Source organism: Empidonax traillii, unplaced genomic scaffold (assembly GCF_003031625.1).
Source record: "Empidonax traillii isolate 1590-97213 ecotype Southwest subspecies unplaced genomic scaffold, ASM303162v1 scaffold83:size2986645, whole genome shotgun sequence".
In the NCBI taxonomy this organism is placed as follows: domain Eukaryota; kingdom Metazoa; phylum Chordata; class Aves; order Passeriformes; family Tyrannidae; genus Empidonax; species Empidonax traillii.
The window spans coordinates 1,805,799-1,827,980 of NW_020955276.1; the positions used below are offsets into that span (position 1 = coordinate 1,805,799).

The following is a 22,182-nucleotide window of genomic DNA, read 5'->3' on the forward strand; positions in this document are numbered from 1 at the left end:
CTGTCCAAGTTTCTGCATATCTTTCCCCTTTTTCCAGAATCTTCCTTATCTGCCTATAAAAACCTACCATTTTGTAAAATAAAGTAGATCAGCACCAAACACCCTCAGTTGCTGTTCCTGTGCACTTCATCTTCTGAGTGCGGTTGGTCTGTCCCCCCGCATGAGACAAAATATGATCCTGCCAGGAGCTTAGATAAGAACTACAGCTCAGCTGCAAGAATCCACTGGTCTGGGATGTGACCCCCTGAACCCCAAACTGTGTCACATTGCCACCTTCTTGTCACATAACCCTTCTATTACATACAGTGTTACCCCTCCACCTCTTCTGGTCTGCCTATCTCTGCTAATAATCCATGCAACAGGACAACCCAACTCCAGTCACAGGTCTCATCCCGCCAGGTTTCTCTTATCCCAAATCTCTGGGAATGGGCCAAAGCTTGGAGTTCCTCTTTTTTGTTCCTCATGCTGTCTGCACTGGTGTAGAAACATTTCAGGTGTGATTGTAGCCAACACCTTGAGGAGCGGATTGTGAGATCCCACTAGTGTTCATTTCTTCAAATTTCAGCACATCAATCCATCACTCATCACTGGTGACTCCAGTTTTGTCCCCTTCCCTCTTTCAAGTTAGTTTCAAGCTCTGCCAGTGAGCCCTGCTAGCTACTGCACAAGAACTCTTTTTCCCCTCTGAGATAGGTGAATCCTATTAGTTGTCAGTAAACTGGGTGTTGAGTAGATCATTCCATGGTCAACCACCCCAAAATTTTTAAGATTACACCAACCTCAGAACCCCTACTTGACCTGATGAATCTGCCTATTCCTAACAATATTATTTCTTGTTATCAGAAGGACAGAGGAAATAACTACTTGTGCTTCCTCTACCAACCATCCCAGAGCCCCTGAAGTCTCTTTTGATTGCCCTCAGACTTCTCTTTGTTATTTTGTCACTGCCAGTTTGAAGAATAAATAGTGGATAGTAATCAGAGGGCCTTACTAGACTGGAGAGATTTCCAGTAATGTCCCTTACCTGAGGCCCTAGGAGACAGCAGATTTCCCTGTGAGTTGGATCTGTCTGCAAATGGGGGCCTCTGTTCCTCTTATAAGGGAGTCTACCATTACAACTACCCTTCCTTTCCTCTTGACAGGGGAGGACTTAGTGTGGGTTGGTAAAAAATTTCCCTATGAAAGGACATATCAAAAAACTTCCCCCCTCCCCCTCAAATTTCACTGCAAAAACTGAGCTCCTTGACACTAAAGTATGTTAGTTAGTGGGTGTTTCCGACTCTGTAAATGAGACATGAATACAAAAAAAGTGTTGATTTCTGTATGTGTCCCCTGATAGACTCAGCTTTACCATAAGTCTGTGTAGGTAATATAACTATCTTTAGTCAGAAGCACCATCTTCCCTCTCTTCTGCTTTAAAGAAAAGTTTGGTGTTCTGGAAAGACAAAAGAGTGTGTTTTCCTGCCAAGTGAAGATACAAGTCCCTAAAAATTTTCTATTTTAATGGGGCCCAGATCAGAGTCAAATGTAAATTACAGGGAAGCTTCAGCCTTAATGGAAAGATAGAACTTGGAATATGGCATTATATCTCAAAACTATTTATAAGATCAGAAAAAAATAGTTGATTATTTTACATGAACATCTTCTCCAACATACCACTGACAAGAAGAATCCATAGTAGTTCTCTATACTGTGGAAAAGATATTTTGTGCTGACTGCAAACGTTGACTGTAAACTACTGTAGTGAATAACTGCTAGACACAAATCACAGGAACAACATCATAAAGCTTTAATGTCATTGGCTTTGAGTAAATTAGTTAAATTACCCAGTAATAAAATGAGTTTCCTACCTCAACTTTGTGAATTTCAGCTCCTGTTAGAAAAGAGAGAAAGAAAAGGATTTTCAGAGAAGGGCACAGAGAGAAAGGCATTTGACATTGCTTACCAAGTATTTCATAGAAAACAAGTCCACAAGTTTGATAAGACAAATTATGTCAAAAAGAAAGTTCCTCTGTTCCAAAAACAAATGAATTTTTTTTAATGTAATTTCCAGCTGTAAGAAGATTTTGCAATTTGTTAAAAAATTTTTGAATGACACTTCACTACATAAAATGTTGTCATAGGAGGGAATGACAGTTGGAGAATCTGTGTTCCAATTTACAGATGATCAAAAAATACATGCAAATTGAAGTTCAAACATACTTTTAAAAGTTCACATGCCTTAAGTCTTATCTCTGTTTTGTAAATACCTAAACAGTAAAACAAATAAACTTTTTTTTTCCCAGTCAATATATGGTTATCTAAGTTTCCTTCACAGTCTTTTTATCAGTTATCCTCATCTCCAGTTCTGAGTTTTCAGGAGTCCTGGTATTATTTTCTACCCTATGGTTGTTGTTACAGTGACTGTACATTAGACACTTTCTCAGCACTGTCAGAGGCCTGAAAAATTAGGGAGTAAAGGTGAGGAAAGAGAAATTTTAGAAGATAATTTTTAATAAAATATGCCAGAAGTTAAATTTATTTACACAAACCACAAACAATTTCAAGAGATAACCAAAGGAATTTAAATTTGTTTAGCGCTTTTAAATTTCTTCAGCTATGTAGCATAAAACCAGAAGCTTTTCCCATAAGAAATTTATTCCCTTGTCTTTAGCTACTACTTTGGAAGAGGAAGGAGAAAAACTTGTAAGACTTGAGCAAGTTCTGGACAGAACAAAAGAAGGGTATGGAAGTTAGGACTTAAACTCTTCTCCTGTTTTGATGGTTTCAGACACTATCAATACCAATAGCAGTACCCATATCAACTTATATATTTAAAACCTTTTAAATTAGTTTGTGCATAGAACTACATTCCTCTGGGAATTTTAGGAGGGATTTAAAATATAAAGAAAAAGGAATTAACAAATAGGTGGCTATAGCTGTTTGTAAATAACTAGATAAAATCTTTATTGAAGAAAAAATAATTTTATTTTCTTTAAGAAAAGGCACTGCAAAAACAGTGTCTGTCATTTCTGCAGAAAGATATTTCATATTTATTCTTAAATAAAGTAGATGAAGATTGTCTTCTTTCCAATTAATTCCTCCACAAGACATAATAAAAAAAGTAACTCTTCTTTTGTATCTTCTCTCTTACTCAATATAGGTGCAATAAGATCAAAAAAATTCTCAAAACTTTAAGGAAAGGAACAAGTTTGTGGAATTAGAATTTCATATTTTTGATGGACCTGAACAAATATTACAAACTCTTTAAAACTTAATCGTATCATTTTAATTCAAACTGTTGCTTAGACTTGAGACCACGTTTCCCCCTAATAATAGCTCTCCAGAGCACTGTATTGAGATTTTAGGATTTTTATTCATATTCTTTACTTCCCTAGAAATACATCTCATGGCTTGAAAAAGATTCCTTTCTCATGACCCTAAGAAGGTAGGGTTGATATTTCAATAGCAGGGCAAATAAATGATACAAGAGCCTGAAGATTTCACTAATTCTTTTATAATTCTAATGAGGTGCTACTTTAGTTCTGTTTCAAAACCTAACTACAGTCTTTTTTTTTCTTTCTTACTTTTTTTTTCTGTTTTGTTTTTTGTTTTGTTTTGTTTTGTTATGACTGGTAAGATTTTTTTTGGTGCTTTGGACTTAGAATGTATCAGTTTATGTCATCTCTGTATGCACAGCCAGTGGTAGTCAGTATAGAAAATTAATTTGATAGAGCATAGCAGTTACATTGGGCTAAATATTGTTTGGTGAAGTGTCTGGATCATAGTATGACAGTTACAAATAATTTAGGAGAAATTACCACCAGAAGAAGAAGGAAATCATTTGTTCGATAGCATCATGTGCCTGATCCCTGTGTAGAATGACGGGATTGCAAAAATATCGTTGATAAGGGGGAGAAAACTAAAAGACCCCTCAACTGAAGTAAAAAATACAACCCCTGGTAGAGTGACCTGCTCTTGTGAGCCTGTTTTTGGAGTACAGTGTCCAGGTCTGGGATCCTCAACACAAGAAAGATGCTGACCTGTTGGATCAAGTCCTGAGGAGAGACACTATGAACATAGAGCTAAGCACCTCTTCTGTAAAGACAGTCTGAGAGAGCTGGGGCTGTTCAGCCTTGAGGAGACCTTGGAGTGGCCTTCTAGTATCTAAAGGGAGCCTAAAAGAAGTCTGAAGGGGTACTTTTCATGACAGCAAGTAGTGACAGAACAAGGGAGAATGACTTTAAGCTGAAGGAGGGTAGGTTTAGTTTAGATACCAGGTAGAAATTCCTTACTGTGAGGTTGGTGAGGCACTGGAACAGATTGCCCAGAGAGTCTGTGGACTCCCTATTCCTGGAGGTGTCCAAGGCCAGGTTGGATGGGACTTTGAGCAAGCTGGTCTAGCGGAAGATGTCCCTACCCATGGAAGTGAGGTTGGAATGAGAAGATCATCTACAAAACTTTTTCACGATAATGAAGTTTTTGGTGGAAAGCTCTTGGTAGTGACACTTCACAGATGTCATACTAGACACTACTAAGGCAGGATCTTTATCTTTGTATCATTACACAGCAAGAATTACAGTCACTAAAATATCAAGTAAAGAGTCAAGTGCCACATTTAAAAGTTATATAGAAATATTGAGCTACTGTGAGGGAGAGAATTTCTTCTCAACAAATCAGTGGGTTTCCTCTGTCCTTTGTCTCTACAGCATATATTTTTCTTGACGTAGTTGATGCAGACCTAGCTTTACTCTTTTTTTTCTCTGTGTAGATCTGTACTTCATGCTTATTCTGATCAGTCAGAAAACCAGACAGAAAACACAAAAGTAACGCTTAATTTCAAGTCAATACTCGTTTCTTTTCATTTTTCTTGCACATAGTGGCTATCTTTTCTCCAGTGTTTTGCGTTTCTAGCTATTCACAGAGCTTTTGCTATGGATCATTAAGTTAATGAAATAACTTCAGAAGAAAATGTGCCTTTCCAAGCTTTTCTAGGCACACTTTTGATACTGCACTTACTCTGTCATTGGAATATTGACTATCAGAGCTTCATTGCCTATGAGATTGTATTAAAATTCTGGAAATGTTTTTCTTTTTTTTTAAAAAAGATTGAAATTATATGGGGCTTTAAGTTTTCTAGATAATGAGGCCTAGGATGATCCCATCTTGCATACTGCCTGCCTTCAGTTCAATACTTGGATCACAAAACTAGCAATCTGCTCTGGTTAATGGAGTTTGGAGTTATGAAACAATGTAAATCCTGTGATGAACTAAGGAGCTATAAAAACCTTTGTGCTACTGGTTCTGCACTATCATCTTGTACTCCTATTTGACTCCAGGTCTATAGTGTCAGTTTGCTTTCTTGACTTCATAGCATATATGTTCTTGTGACCCTTAATTATCACAATCCCAGTGAAAGTTCAGCAAGTGGATGTCTTTAGCTATATTCATTCTACACAAGAAGTAGACTCAGTGGAAGAATTACTCCATCATTACCTTTCTTCATGTAATGACAGATTCTACATATAATTGCAGCTACCTGTAGTTCTAATTTCTTCTCAACTAATTTCCCTCTACAACTCTTTTATTCCTGAATATCTCTAAATTTACTGTCTTTTCCGTATTTATTCAGAAATACATTTCAATGAGTTTGGAATAAATCAGATTGAAGATTTTATATTTTAAATCTGCTAAAAAGATAATAATTGAGATATTTTTGTATTACCTAACTCATCACCGCCATCCGTGGAGACAAGTTAACATGATAATGCAATACAGTCAATGTGAATCAAGTTTTATACAGCATTTTTTTTGTGTGTTTTTGATTCCCAGATGGGAGCTGAACTCAAGATATGGAATGCATTGGGAGATTTTAGAATATAGTGCTGGAAAAACTTTACATGCTCTATGTTGCATGCTATACGTTACATGGTTTTGGCTTGTCTTTCCTCCAGTGGGCCCAGATATTCAATTAACGCCATTAAATAATACTTCTGTTAGTATGCCAGTGGAACTGTGTTACTTTGTTCAAGTGTGGATAGTCACATACCGTACGATTCAGCCTATGCCTTATAAAGCTAATATTCTCTACAGGAAACAATATTCATGGTTAGTCTACCTTACCAGTTGCCTTGACTAGCCTTACTGACTTTATGAGACCAGCATGGACATTTTCTGAACTTAGGTGGCTGCTCATTTCATCAAAGACAACAATAATATTTCTTGTTATTAAGGATAGTGAAGAATATAATGATTGTTTAAAACAAAATAACAGCTTTGTTTTATTTTTAAAACTTCACCCTGAAAAAAGAATTCCTTTACATCTTCTGTTTATTTTTTGTCTCCTGTTTACAAATGCACATGGAAATACCATTAATATAAATAAATTATTGAAAATAGGGGCAATATTGTTGAATACTTTAATATAAGGAACAATCAATCTCCATATGATTAATTAATTTAAAATAAATTTTTGTAGAGTTTTTTGGTTGGTTGTTTACTTTTGGTTTCATGTGTGTCTACATGTGTGTGTTTTCTATTGAACTGTAAGAAATACTAGAAAAGTTCAATCTGGCTAACATTTTGCTAAATAAAAAGATTTCATGTGTAGTCTAACTTTTTATATTAAGGGAGACTATTATAATTGGTGACTACAAAAAAAGTGAGCTAAAATCCCAGTGCTTTTGGTAGTATCAACCTACTGTTTTAATATTTAAAGTATCAGATATAAATAACTTCAATGTTTGGAGAATAGACAGAATATGAATTATAATATCTAGGTCACTGCCTGTTTAAAAGACTATTATCTTCTAACTAGAGCAAAGCGTTAAACAGGCCTTTTAACTACCAAAGAACCTGTGCTGAGGCATTTTTGGAATGCTGTATGCACGCATATTTTGGCTGCAGAAAATCAAACAGGGAAAAAAATTGTAAGGAAGTATTTTCACTAGAAAAATATTATGTTTATCTATTGATAAGTCACTAAAACTTGATTTTTTCCAGATGTTTATCCCCCTTTATCAAATTTATTAAATTTTTTTTTTTTTAAATTTGAGTTTCAGTTACACAGTTACACTTTTTTTTATGCTGGGGATGGCATGATAATTTAACAGGTTGTGTTTCTAAAAGCAGTATTTTAAATTCCAAGAGACATTTAGAAGAGAAAAATATTTGGGGATAAAAATTCATTAAGTTCAGTTACTGAAAAAGAGCAAGAAACTGAGGAACTGAAATATCAAAGTTGAATAAAGAATCAGAAAGGTGCTTGGTTTTCTCCTGAAAAGGAGCTAATGTTCTAAGAAGACCCTGTTTTCCTTCTTGGTGTTTGTAACAAAACCCACTGCTATAAAATTCCAACTGAGACCTTTCACTTTGTTCACACTATGGCACTGTAGAATAGAATAGAAAAGAAAAAAAGCTGTGCAACATGTTCTAAAATTCACACCTTTACCTCTCTACAAAGGATAATTGTATTGATAATTTGTATTGAAAACATGCTAAAGCTACATAAAAGAGAATCATTCACTGAAAAGTTTTTAAGATAGTCAGAAGAGCTCACAGCCTGCCTAAGAAGATACTACTCATCTTGTTAAATCTAGAAAAGGAAGGCTAGGAGGAAATACCACAGCTCCAAGTAGATTCATCAGGAGGGTAAACATTAGGGGGACACAGACAAAACTTATATCATGGACTTTATAGAAAGAATGGATTTAAACTAGTTAGTAATAAATTTCTTGTGGCATCTGCAGCCTGATCAGAATGGAATATCTAGAACAGCCAGAATAGATTTCTGGAATTAAGGTGGGACAAAACAATAAATATAGGCTGTTTCAGAATTGCATCTTATTATAGAATAAAAATACTCATTTGTTTTCCTGTGAAGATATGTAGATAGTTAACTATACATTGTATTTAAAGTTCATGTAATTTAAAGAGAACAAGTAAAATAAGGATTGGAAGACATTTACTGCTTATGGTTTTCACTATCTTCAGAACTCACAATAAAGTACAAATAAATGACAATTGAAGTTATTTTTTGAAACCAGAAATCTTTCCAGAAACTTGGATGTTGTTTGAATCAGATCTTTGCAAAAAACAGTAAAAAAGGTTTTATTTTTTCTAACTAAAACTACTCCAGAGGCTGTAATCTTATATATATATATATATATATATATGTATATATACACACACACACACGTAACATTGAATTAAAACTGAGCTACATATACTTCAAAAAATAAGAGTTTGTCAGTTATGTTTAAAATAATCAGTGATCCAAAATCAGACCAACACAAATTTGTGAAGAAAAGGCTTTAAAAAGCTTGCAATAGGAAAGTAGATGGGAGATATAGAAGGAAAAATCAGACTTTGATAATATATGATAGGATTTAAGACTCTCTCTCTCAAAAAAGAAAATCCTGCTTATAAGCTGGAGTTAGCTTTCTAATGATCAGACTTCCTACTTTTATCCTTATATTTAAGTAAAATTTGAATAAATAATAGATGATGGTCAAGTTAGTCTGAACAGGTTGTTACTGAAAGCTGCTGCTCCTGTTAAAAATTTCTTCTGCGTTCACCCGATGTTACTGCAGCATAACATTTTATTATAATTTCAGATTGCAGTTGCATATGGCTTTGCAGTATCAAGCTGAACTTACCTTCAATGATGGTTTATTTCTCATAAAACAAGCATGTAGTGCACATATGGCCAGGTACTGGAACACAGCTGAAGCAACAGCTGATGCACTGGAATATCTCAAAGAATGGGAAGCAAAATATCAAAAAGTGAAAAATGGTCCTACTGTCAAATTATGACAGTAATTTAAAAAAAAGTTTGCACTGATGAAAAGATACCTGAAATGTGCATCATTGGAGAAATAAAATATTGGTATATTATCTTAGTTTTCTTCACTTTTTAAGCAGTACAGTACTGTTGGTATCCCTTAATAGGAGTCAAAGTGAAATTATAATTTAGAAAAGTCAGCATTCTACAGAAAGACAGAAACCTAGTAGCTAAGGAATTTTGTCATCTCCCTTATGCACTTCAGTATGTTCTATCAAGCACCCATTTGTACCTTGCCCAGTTACTAACTGTATTACAGAGAAAATAAAAAAAAAAGATTGCATATTATGTTTTAGTTGTATGCACTGTAAGATTGGGCCTTGCATAAGAAAGCAAAACCAAAAAAAAAAAAATCAATTAATGAATTCTGAAGAGAGCTTAAAATATGTATGCATCATATATACAACTCAGAAAAAGCAGAATGAGCACATTCTCTTCCCCCTATCTTTGTGAACATATACTTAGGCATATAACACTTGCTAGCCTTGTATACATTCTGGATGGAATTATGGATAGATGATGCTCACAGCTGAAATTTTGAGTGAAAAATTTTGCTGGAAGATGGGCATTATTCCTCGTCTTCCACAAGTGACTGAAGTGCAATGGATCATTTTGCATGTATTGTCTTTAAGAGATTTTAAGAGCCTTTTGAAGGCTCACATGGGAAGTTCCTTGAGCTACCTAAGCAGTGAGTACCACAGGGTACTCAGATACGAGTGACTGTACAGCAGATTAAAAACTCAGAGTTACATCCTTTGCTAGATGTGGGAGAGGTTCATGACTTCTTATGGCACAAGCCTCATAAGAACAATAGGATTTCTTCAGTCTGTCCAGAGGAATGGTAGACAAAGCTACTTTCTGTGGAAAGAAAAGGACCTCTAGACCAGCTAAATTTCATTACCTGCAATAACATGACCTGCCTCTTTGATGAAGTAGGAAACTACCATATATGAACATGGGAGAGCCTAATTGTCTTTTGGAACAGAAGCACAGTTACATTAATTTTCTAAGGCAAGATAGTGTATAGATGGCCTTTAGTTTGCTCATGAAAAGAGAAGCCATATCTCACCTATGAAACATAACTGTCATTGCTATTATGGCATCTTTCCTTAAAAATGTTGTCTAATACATTCTGAGTAATGCAAAATTCTACTTACCTGAAAGTGAGGAAAATAGTGAATTAATAAGAAGTCTAATTATATATGTTATTAAGCAGAAGTAATTTTAATTTAAACATAATATGTGGTGTAGAAGAAATGGAATTCATTATCAATTTAATTTTCTTGAACTCAAAAGCTATGCTACATAAGCATAAACTACAATGCTTATGTAGTTTATGAATATAGTAGTTAGGGTTAACTAGGGAGCAGGAGAGAAATTTTGCTCTATGCAATATATTAACATAATATACTTACTAAAAACAGTTTCTGGTAGAAAATTTGTTCACTACCAGGTTTTATGAATGTTTTATATTTGCTTCATTATACAACCATAGATTAAAAAGTAGAGAGAATGTAATGCTATTATTTAAGTAAACACATTGTGCGCAAAATGTAAAGCCAATTCCAAAGACACTACTCAATTTTAAGTAGCAGATAAATAATAAGCATAATATGTTAGATCTTTATATATCTCTTCCTTATTAAACACCACGTATTTTTGAACATACACTTTATCATGAAGCGTCTAAAATTTCATAGCAAACCATAGACCCATGTTTCATTTCCACACAAAGGAATTTATATTTTGGCTAATTTTTTCTTAGCCCTTTATATAAAAGTAGCACTAAAACATGTGTGTGACTTTTGCAAAAGGGTTGAAAAGCAGCATAGAAAGTTTTTTGGCTCTCAGAAAACTATGTAATTCCTAAAGTCCTGGTCAACAAAGGAAACTTCAATTTTACATGTATTTTCAGTGACACACGGATTTGTTAAACTGAATGATGATTAACTTATATACCTCAGCTGGAGAAGGACTGCCTTCCAAACTTGAGTGTCATTTCATAATGTCTATAGTTTTGTATGCCATAATTTTGTTCTTTTGAAAGGGGATTTACAATGCTTAAGCACATGTTGATAATGCAGAAGTAGGTACAGCAAAACAATGTCAAAATGTAACATTTAGTCAAAACACATCTAGACATTTATTATTCATTATTTTGTAGTTTCTGAAAATTGTTCTGCAGAAACAATCATGTGGTACAGCTGCATCTTCAGTAGGACTGCTGAATAATCATACTTTTTTTAATGTTGTACTGGGTGATCTTCAAACATTAAGACTGGAAATTCTGGTACTGCCCTAGAGCCACTGCAATAGTATAAGACAAAAGACAGTGTAGGTGACCAGATGGAGGATTCACAAGAATTGGACTGACAATACTGATAAGCACTGTCATACAGAAATGATAGCACAGTAACTTATGCCTTGTTCTTTTTAATGGTGGCAACGAAGAGTCTGCTATCTCTGTATTAGTTCCCATATTAGGTACATTGCATTTTACATTCTGTTAATCATTATTAATTTTATATTCCAAACAGGTCTTAACAGGAACAATTTATTCCCTACAGAAACTTGGGAAATAAAATGGCAAACAGTGACAATAAGAGGATATTTTATATTGGCATTAACACAAAATCTAGGACAAGGAATTAAAGAAAATAATGCCTTATCAAAATAAGGAAGGTAATTTATCTAGGCTGTAATAATTGCAACTACAATTTGCCTGATTACTGAGGTTAATTGTTATGCTAGTGAAAAAGATCAGCCAAACTGATCAGGTGTATTAACTGTCACAGAACGTCTCCACAAAAAATGGAGCAAAGCAAAAAATCTTTTATAGCAAGTCTGGGACATGTTTTGGTGGTCCTGGACCACATGGTTCAGAATTATCTGGTATGCTGATTCTTAAATATTCTTCACAGCAGCAAAAACTTAAACATTCTCTCTGCTTCTTATAAGCAAACTGCACCATCTTTTTTCTAGTTGAACTGATACTTTATTTCATTCTCATTGCACAATACATTTCCTTCTTCCTAATTTTTAATAGAGAAATAAATTGCAGTATGCAGGAAAGGGAAACAGAAAATAACTAGCCAACATTTTTCTTCATATTCATTATTTCATATGCACACCATAAGCAAGAAGTTGATAAAATTTGATGACATTTGTTCAAATTACAGTGGTCTTTCTAGAAAGAATAATTCAAGTTGTCTGTGTTAACATAATTCTACAATAAAATTTTTTACATATGAAAGGATTATCTTAGTGTATTATATCTTGACAATCCCCAAGGTTTAGAGTTTATTAGCACAGAATTATAAAGCAAGAGATACTAATAAGAGGTAAGCTATGTTTTCAGATTTGTTGGAACATCCAAGATTGAAGTTGGACATTTTATCTACTTGTGCAAAAAGTATCACACCGCACCGACACAGGAGTCATGACATAGTATTGCTCTTATTTATACACTTTAGCAAATATAAAATGTTTTATGTTTTGGTTTTTTTCTTTTTTAATCTTTTAACTGTAATGACCAAAGCAGAATGGAAATCAAACCCCCAAGAACTGCCATTATTTTTTAACTTCTAATCTGTGAAACCTAACTGGAGTTGAACGAACATTCAATTTCTAAAAAGTTAGATAAAATGTTGTCTGTCTTCTGATTATTTTTTTTTTTAACTTAAGATTTCATGTGATCTATTTAATCTAGCCTGAATATAGAATGTGAACTTACTCAGTGCTGCATATAGAATCTGAAATTCATGAATGCTTTATTCCTAGACCCCCTGTTGGTCAGTTCATGGAACCTGCTGCAACACATGCTGTCTCCCCTCCTGAAAACCCACATTTTCTTAATTTATAATCAGAATATTGTCGCTTGAATATGCAGTTTATGCCTGTGTACCTATCACCAGAACTCATATATAAGGAAGTTTATAATCTATCAGTTTGGACTTCCCAGGCTTTATTTAGCTTTTGGCTTGAAATTTGTGTTTCCAGTGTTGAAGAACAGAGTACTCCAATAAAACCAAACCAAACCAAACCAAACCAAACCAAACCAAATCAACTTCTTCTGCAATTAACAAGGTGAAATAACTTGTTACATTTTGCAGGGGAATAAAAAAACCAAAGAAACCAAAACAAAACCCCAAAAAAACACCCATAAAACTTCTATAAGTCTCTCATTAAAAATAGAAAGTAAGAGAGTAATATATAAAAAATACATTCTAATCATATCAAATTAACCTATAATGTAAGTTACTACATTTCAGAGCTCATAAAAGAAAAGGTTAAGAAACCCCAAACTCACATGTTAGTAAACCATGGAAATTTCAGGTTGCATAACTTGCACTGATGAAAGCAACTGAGCTCTCCACTGAGGAGAGCCAAAGGACACTATGGTTGCTATCGTACTTCCATGTGCTGCAATGCAGAAGGACCTCTTTTTATATAATTTACAAGGGAAAGAATGTGTGAAAAATTAAATGTGGCCAATTTATTTGGATTCATAAAGAGACTATGAACACATCATGTGGACAAAAAAATGCACTTTGGGAAACACTTGGGAAATAGGAGGTTACTGTGTTGAAATGACGGAAGAACTGGGTTCATTTACCTGTTAAAATAAAATCAATGATAAGAAAATAAGAAAAATCCACTACTAGTAAAGGCGTGGAAAACTATTTCTTAGTCCCATTTCCCTGACTATTGTCAGCACTAATCCCATGCTCAGCATTATTTTTTATGTTTGAAGATTTGTAGAAATATTGACATTTGCAATATTAAAATAATCTAATTGTAGCAATTTTCGTTGTATTTATAATATACTTTCCACCTGTCGTGGTTTTGCCCATCAACCCATCCCAAGGACCGAGGATGGTTTTGTCCAAGTAATTTCCGGACAAAAAGGCCAATCAAAAGTCCAATAACACCTTTGCTAATTACATCTTCAAGAAAACGGAAGAGAAGGTTGTTGGCGCAGTTGGAATTAGTAGCAGCAGCCATGTAGGAGAGAGGAGTAGTGGGCCCGAGCAGGGCCAGACTCCTTCCTCCCCCGGCTTGGGCCGGGGTGGGGGGAGCAAGTGCAGCACTGAAGTCCTCCCTTCTCTCTTGTAAGAGAGTAAAGGAAAAAAAAGACCAACTACTTGGACAGAAACCGCTGCGGAAGTATTCCAGCTGAAAGATAACGGAGCTTCCAAGGTCAAAGCTGGCAGCTGAAGCTGCAGCAAGAAAAGTAAAGTGCAAAAGGGGGGGATTGTTTCCCCCCTGCCTTTTCGCTCTCTCTCTTCAGCAGGGAAAAGACTGAAAAGTAAACCCTGCTACTTGTAAAAGTTTGTTGGAGTAAGGAGACCCCCCATGCAGCTGATAGAAGAGTCTGTGAATGTACCAAAGAGAACCGAGACTTCATGAGAAGGACTGAAGTGAGGCAGAGTCCTGGTGGAAATTTGTGACCCTGAGGGAAACCTGTGCTGGAGCAGTGACGACTCAAGTGGAATACTGGAATCCGTGTGTGTGTGGATTTATACTACTGTTGAAGATTTTGTAACCCTGAGAAAATGTCATGCTGGAGCGAGACGCCCCATGTGGGATGCTGGAATCTGTGCGTGTGTGGATCCGTGCTAGACCCTGCCGCAAAGTCTATCAAGGACTGTTCTCCCATGGGGAGGGACCTCCATAGGGAAACAGGGGTGAACTCTTAAGCCATTATCCTCTGTAACTCTGTGGAAGAAGATCCATAGTAAGCAAGTGTCCCCTTGCAAGCCTATGGAAGGAAGACCCTTCAAGACCTGGGTAACCCCCAGCCTTCGGTCTTAGCCCAGGAGGGAGGTAAGCCCAGCCCTGGAAACTAACACAGAGCAAGAAGGAGAGAGAAGAAGTTCCAACTGCAGTGAAAATACTGCTGCTGCTGAAGATCTGTTGCTAGAAGGAGAGAACTGGAACTCCAAAGAGTGGGACTACTTCTTCTCCTTGGACTAAATATAAAAGGAAAGAAGTATTTCTGTAAATATATAACACTTCAACTTGAGTAGAAATTGTTATAGTTCTTTAGTTTTTAATTTATTAGCAATTTTTACTTTACTAGTAATAAATGTTTATACTATTTTTCCCTAAATCCTGTCTCTCTTTTATCTGCTATCTCAACTAGCAGTAATTGTGTAGGGATTAGAAAGCAAAATTGACCCAAACCAAAACCACGACACCACCAAAATTAAAAAAGGCCTGCACAATTCCAGTATATTTAAATTAACATGAACTAGTAGGAAACAATTATTTTTATGGAACAAAATTTGAGTTATGGATTTAGTGTGTTCTTGAAATTTTCAAGGAATATATTCAATTCTGCATTGTCAGTAAATGGCAGCAAAAAGACAAAAGAGTAATCTAAAGGAAATGCAGAGAAAATAATCAGCCTGAGAATATGTAGCTAACTTAAGACTGTCCTCTTTTAATTTTATTTTAACCATCTTGCAAAGACCTCATGCCAATGTGAAAAAAAGACATTGTAACTAGGAAAATGTTGAATGATGATTGTCTCCACTATATGGTAAGCATGATGAATTTTCTGACTTCTCAACTAATACACTCAAGATGCATATGCAGGAGGGTGGTAGGGAGAGACACTATGGTTTGGTTTTATTTTGGTTTTTGCCCCTGTGTGAGGATCAGGTCTATGGATTTTCTTTGTTCCATGCTACTTACTGTCATACACCAAAGTATGTTTATGTTTGCAATTATGTCTTTCAAAAAAATCTACAGTTGTCAAAACATGTATGTGTCATGTTAGACAAAAAAAAAATGAAATCTCTACAGCATAAAAATGAAAAAGTCAATTTGGTACAAAAAAAGGGTTCATGTGTGTTTTAAAAGGGGTAAGAAAATCAGGCATCAAAATTTCGTTTAAAGAACAGGGAAAAAAAAAAGTTAACTTAAGACACTAAAACTCTCATAATGCACCTGGGAATGAGATAAAGATAATCCTGAATACTACTTAATGTCATTTTAGAGGTCAAGTAAGTTGACCCACAGTAAGCAGCAGACAATGGTTGCAGAGGTCTCAACAACAACTAAAGAAGGGCAGAGGTATAGAATGTTTTAATGGTTAATGAATATCACCCTATCATTAAGATGAATGGATTGCATTATTTTTAATTACTAAATGCAAAATCAAAAAATCAGAATATTTGATTTGTACTTAGAAAATTCTCACCTGTTTGGGGAGAAACATCTGACCCAAGGGAAGTAAAACTGTTGCTTGCCTGCAGTTTCCTAATCCTTAGCATCATTATAGAATAGCCAGATTCTCTGGTATAAAAACAATTAAAGGACTGAATTTTCTTATGTCAGGAGGAGCTTCATTCCTTCCAGTAAATTTTCATCTAACAGCATTATCGTGACAGTGTTTATTCTGGACTGCCTCTGAAACAGTATATCAAGAGCAGATGATGGAGTTCACCTTTAGTGATGGAGTTCATCACTAAACCTCCATGGTTTAGTGTGTGAAACAGAAAAGAAGTGGTCCATTTCAGGATTTACTTTCAAAAAAGAAACTGCCTGTGCTTTCTCTATCACATATTTTTACAGCAAATTCTAGTGGAGGATTCAGTGAATGAGAACTCTAAAGGATTTAGGAGGGTCCCACATCCAAATAATGCTTTCAGTGAAGTCTATTACTCTCCCAAGACAGCTATGGAAAGACTTACTAGTCTCAAATGGTCAGGGGTAACTTTTGGAAAGTGAGAATGAAACACCAGAGATAAAATATTTATTCCCACTTAATTTCCTATAAGAAATACCCACAATATAAATAGCTAAAAGTGCGCTCTAAAAACCACGAAGGAAATGAACTCCTCAGGGACTTTTTCTTCATTGAATAGAGTGATCATCTCGTAAAGACTCTTCCTGTCCTCTGACATGTGGAAAAATTACACTGACATCCCCACACAACCTACTACCAAACAAGAAGTGGAATATTGTTCATTTTGTGTCTGTTAAAGAAATGCAAAAGGGTTGGTAAAATCTGCCAATCCAGACAAGAACTATCTCTCGGACAAAATGTAAAGAAAATAATTACATAGAATGATTGTAATAGAGAGGTGGTGGGATACTACTGTAACTGTTTATTTAAACTAAAACTGTTTATTTAAAGAAAAACATGGTTGCACTTCAATGTATAAATTGCAGTCAATACACATAGCTCTAATGTGCTATACAGAGAAAGGTAATAAAGAACAAGGAAAAGAGAAGCACACATAATTTTGAGATTTTTAATGGAGGAACTTGTGTCTTTGACTTTCAAATGTGATGAGCTTTGATGGGCTCTGTTCACTTCATCCCACCTGCAGTTTCTTGGATTCATGCCTTGATTTGTGTCAACTGATTCACTGACTTTTTATGAAGGTGTTCAAATATACAGTGCCTTAATTAACTACCCAAGATTTCTGTCTCATTATGTGAGACAAAAAAGCCCACTAAGTCATTGAACTGCAGTCATTACTTTGCAGCTCTTGTACTTCTGTGGATGAGGGTGAGGATGGCGATTGATTTATCACTATTTTAATAGATACTTGACCTGTGAGTCAATACAAATGTTTCACTCAGTGGTGGCAGAGGGCAAGTGATCCAATTATGTCAACAGAATGGACTAATACAGGTACTCTGGTTTTCCCTGATTTCCTGAGAGAGTTGTTAAAATCTTCTGGTGCTTGATAGTTAGTAAAATTACTAGTTAAGAAAACTTAAACTTGAAATAATAGGGTTATCATCAGAGAAAAAAATTATTGGTTTAACATTATGTCATGGTTTTGCCCACCAGCCAGACCCTAGGGCTGAGGATGGTTTTGTCCAGGTGGATTTCCAGAAAAAAAACAATCAAAACTTATAGTAACACCTTTGCCAATTACATATTTAAGAAAACGGAAGAGAAGCCTGTTGTGCAGTTGAAATTAGGGGCAGTAGCCATGTAGGAGCGGTGGCAGGCCCCACGGAGGGCCAGGGCCCCCTCCTCCCCTGGCCCTGGGCTGGGGGTGAGTGTGGCACTGAAGCCTCCCCTTCTCTCCTGTAGGAGAACAGAGAAAAAAAAAAACTTTAGGGAAGGACTGACCGCTTGGACAAGAAACGCTGCAGAAGGAATTCCAAAGAGAGAGATAGCACAGCCTTCAAGGTCGAAGCTGGCAGCAGGAAGAGAGAGAAGTTCGAAGGGGCAAGCTGTTTCTCCCCCCTCTCTTGCTCCCTCTCTCTCTCTCTTCAGCCGGGAAAAGACTGAAAAATAAAAGCCTGCCACCTGTGGAAGTTTGTTGGGGTGAGGAGACTCTCATGTTGCTCGTGGAAGAGCCTACACTGGAGTAAGTGGATGCATAAAGAAGCTGAGACTTTATGAGACCTGAGGTGAAGCAGAGTCCTGTTGAAGATTTGTGACCCTGAGGGAAACCTACGCTGGAGCGAGACAGCCCGGGTAGGATGTTGGGATCCATGTGAAAGATCCATGCTGTTGCTAGAGATTTGTGACCCTGAGGGAAACTTACGCCAGAGCAGAACAGCTCGGGTAAGATGTTGGGATCCGAGTGAAGGATCCATGCTGGTGCTGGAAATTTGTGACCTTGAGTGGGGATTTGAGTGTGAGATCCATGTTGACCCTGAGACAGAAGAGAATGGAGGATCTGTTGTCTGAGAGAGGGACTCACATCAGAGTAGTCTATTAAGGACTGTTCTCCCGTGGGAAGGGATCCCACAGGAAACAGGGGTGGACTCAAAAGCTGTTATCCCCTATGACTCTGTGCTGAAGATCCATGGTAGGCAAGTGCCCCCTTGCAGTCCATGGAAGACCCTGTAGGGCCTGGGTAACCCCCCAGCCTCCAGTCTTAGCCCAGGAGGGAGGTAGGCCCAGCCCTGAGGCCGACATAGAGGAAGAGAAATAGTTCCAGCTGTAATAAAAAGGAGTTGCTGTCCTAGAGGTAATGGAAGAGTTTTAGAGTGCTGCAAAGTTATTTTAAAGACCTGGAGCTCCGAAAATGGAGAAAGAGACTGCTTCTCCTCCTTGAACTGAAACCATGTGGGGAGGGGTATTTCTGTAAATACACGGTACTTTTACCTAATTAGAATTATTGCTGATAGAGTTCTCTGCTAGTAATAAATTCTAATATTATTTTCCCAATCAAATCTCTTTTGTCTGCATAAACCTTCTCTCAATTTATAGTGATTGTGGGGGGTGTGAGAGCAAATTGACCCAGAGCAAAACCATGACACATTATTCCATCATTACTTAAGTACTATCAAGATGAATTTACAAACAAATGAAAGAAAACAAAAATTACAGCTTTGGTATGCATATAAATTTCCAGGGGTTTTTAATTTTTTGCAAGATATTAAACTCATTAAGGAGTATTTTTTTTGGTTTTCAAATATCTTCTGTTAAAACCACTGAATGATTCAACAAATGTTACAGGTTAAACCATGTAAGGTAAATAAAAATTATATTTATTATATTTTGAAATTTTTGCAAAGAAAAAAATAAGGATCAGAGGAGAAGCAACTTTCTATGTGAACAAAATGAACTCTCCAGACCAGACTGAGGCTGACTGGCCTGTAGTTTCCCAGGTACTCCTGATTGCTGTCTTGGAGACAGGAGAAACATTCGCTTGCTTCCAGTTCTGGGCTAGGTCCAGCAGTTCATCTCCTCTCTCTGGTTCCTTGATCACCTGTGTCAAGAACCTCTTGGCAATGTAATTCAGAGCCCTCCTAAATTACTTGTACTCTGCTGTCTAGTCCCTCATATATACATTGGGGTGAGTCAACTGCCCCAAGAGGACAAGGCCCTATGAATGTGAAGTTGCCTGAAGGCAGTGTCATCTGCTTGCTCTTCTTCATTCAGATAGTATGTAACAGGCATGTATCACTGTTTCCCAGTTTAGTCTGCACACTAATTTGGCCAGCCCATCATCCAAAGAAAGAAACAGCTCCATAAATCCTGCTCTCCTAAGTGAAGAGTAACTCTCCCATCTTACTTGCCCAGTCTGTGCTTCACAAAGAATCCACCTCTCTCCATGGCAGTAGTCCAGCTGTTGAAGTCCTTAGTGTTTATGTTATCTCTCGTGCTTTGTTTGCCAACTTGGTTCACTGCTTTTTCACTGGATTATTGATAATTCTTTTCCTTCCTTCTTGTTCGTAGATCAATAATGTTAAGGTAGTCTGGTTTGATAACAAAGACACTTTCCCCTATTTAGTTAGGTGGATCCCTTCTCTTCCAAGCAATCCTCACAAAAGATTACACATCAAAAAAAACTCCAATTCCAACACCAAATGTGAAACCAGACTTTGTAGATTCATCCACTTCTCTTCAAGCCTTTCCCAAATGCCAGCAAGACCAGGCAAAAGTCGCCAGGCACCAAGCCCTTCTTCTCATTCCCTGGAGATGTGTGGTCACTACATTTTAAGTTCTAATCATCCTGATTATTACTATTGCCTATATGGAGAAGAAATGTGGACTAATAGTCTTACCAGCTGTCAAGTTGAACAAACCTTGTCAGCCCTGTTCTGGATTAAAACCTTCAGCATGCAGCAAACATCCCTTGCTAACATTAGTGAGTCAGCTTAGCAGCCTGCATCACCATAGCAAAGAGTTCCCACCACCATTTTTTGCTCTATCCTGCCATTGCCACCAGAGATCTCAGGCACAGGTAGATCAGAGTCTTTGGCCTTTGCCTAGTTGTCTCCATTTCCCAGTCTAAAGTGCACAGATGCTGTCTCCTCTTCCTTGGTGTAGCTTGGAGGTTTAGGCTCTTTCAGTGCAGTGTCTTAAGAGACACATAGTGTGCTGACCTCCTCTCACAGCTTGATTACTCACGTTGCAAACCCCCTAGCAGTGCATGCTTCCTGCAAGTGCAGCTGTTGTCTGTAGTCCCAGTCTGAGGTACCAGAGGTCACTGCAGCCTCTGAGCTGCAGTCCTACACCCTCCCATGCAAGGTCTTGCTGGGTATAGGCCTCTGAACTGCCTGTGGACACTGCCAGGGACCCTGCCCACCATTACTGAGACACGAACTCTGTCCTTGGAAGACTATCTGTCCCCAATTCTGCACGAAATGCTCCCTCTGGGTGCTGAGTCTGTCAGCTGAAGAGTTAAACAGTGTAAGTTACAGTACAATTCAGTGTTACAAAGCTACTTGATGCTGACTTTTCATGACTCTCAAAATCAAGCTCTACAAAATTCCAATGTGATTGGGAAGATGGTTTCAGAGACAAACCATCAGTATGAGAAATCACAAGTCTTTACTTTTTCTTAGAAGGACACTTACAGAACACTGATGTATTATTCTCTCCATTCAACTGCTATGTTAGAAAATGCACTTTATTTAGCCTTCTGCAAACTTTGAAAATATATAGTGATAGAAACCAGAAAACTAAATTATTGATAAATTCATGTAACTGAATAAGTTTCAATTTTAGAACAACATAGGGATCAAAGACATTAACAAAGTCTCTTTGAATCTCCAGACTTGTAACAGGACAAGACAGAAACAAAGTCTGCCTAGAAAATGCAGTTTTGAGGAAAGTCAGAAGACTGAAATGAATTCTTAGTCACTGCAATGATTCATGTAGTCAAGACAACAAAAGTCTTACAATGAATACAGAGTCAGTTCCTTCACACAGGGTCTGATGCTGCAATGAAACTTCAGCCCATCAACAGATTGGTATGATTTTCTGAAGGTAAATGTACAAAACTAGGAGTTCAATTAAACACTGAAAAAGCTATATAACTGTAAAGGGGAAAACAAACAAATGGTAAACTACTTTTGAAAAATACATTACCAGAAGGTAAAAAATGTTGAAGAAAGAAGCTAAAATACCCATTATAGATGAATATAAATGTATTTGCAGCAAAAACAGATCTTCAGTTAGTTGTGTAAATACTATCAGGGACATTCATCAACATTTGCTGCCAATCCTCTGTGCCGTATAGTAACCAGCCATCATCAACACACTCTTGCTGTTGTCTGCAAATCCTGTTTTTTCTATAAAGATCAATTACTATGTTGAATAAATTCAGTCACAGATCAAAAAAAAAAGAAAAGGAAACTTGCATGAATCCAGAGTGAATGAAGAAATTTTTACAATTTGACTGGAAACATTTTGCTTATTAAGATTCAGAAGATGAAACATAGAGTTTGTCAAAGACTCTGAGAATTACTCAACCCTTGGAAATCTCCTCATTTGCACTGAATGAAAGATCATAGATTCAAACAACTCAACATGGAACTAGTAAAGATGCATATTAAATCTACCTATAGCAGCCTTATTATATGCTGATACTTCTTTGGAATTAAGTTCACATTTTTTAAATAATTAAAAAAACATCCAAACCCAGTAG

At 36.6% G+C, this 22,182-nt stretch overlaps 1 protein-coding gene across 43 annotated transcripts in view; it reads right to left on the minus strand.

Moving 5' to 3' along the window:
- Positions 1–22,182, minus strand: part of PTPRD (protein tyrosine phosphatase, receptor type D) — a 1,139,994-nt gene that overhangs the window by 545,393 nt on the left and 572,419 nt on the right. For all 43 annotated transcript variants that reach the window (XM_027881066.1, XM_027881067.1, XM_027881087.1 and 40 more), the window contains one exon: positions 1,851–1,873. The gene's annotated coding sequence lies outside the window, so the exon portion shown is untranslated. The remainder of the gene's footprint in view (positions 1–1,850; positions 1,874–22,182) is intronic.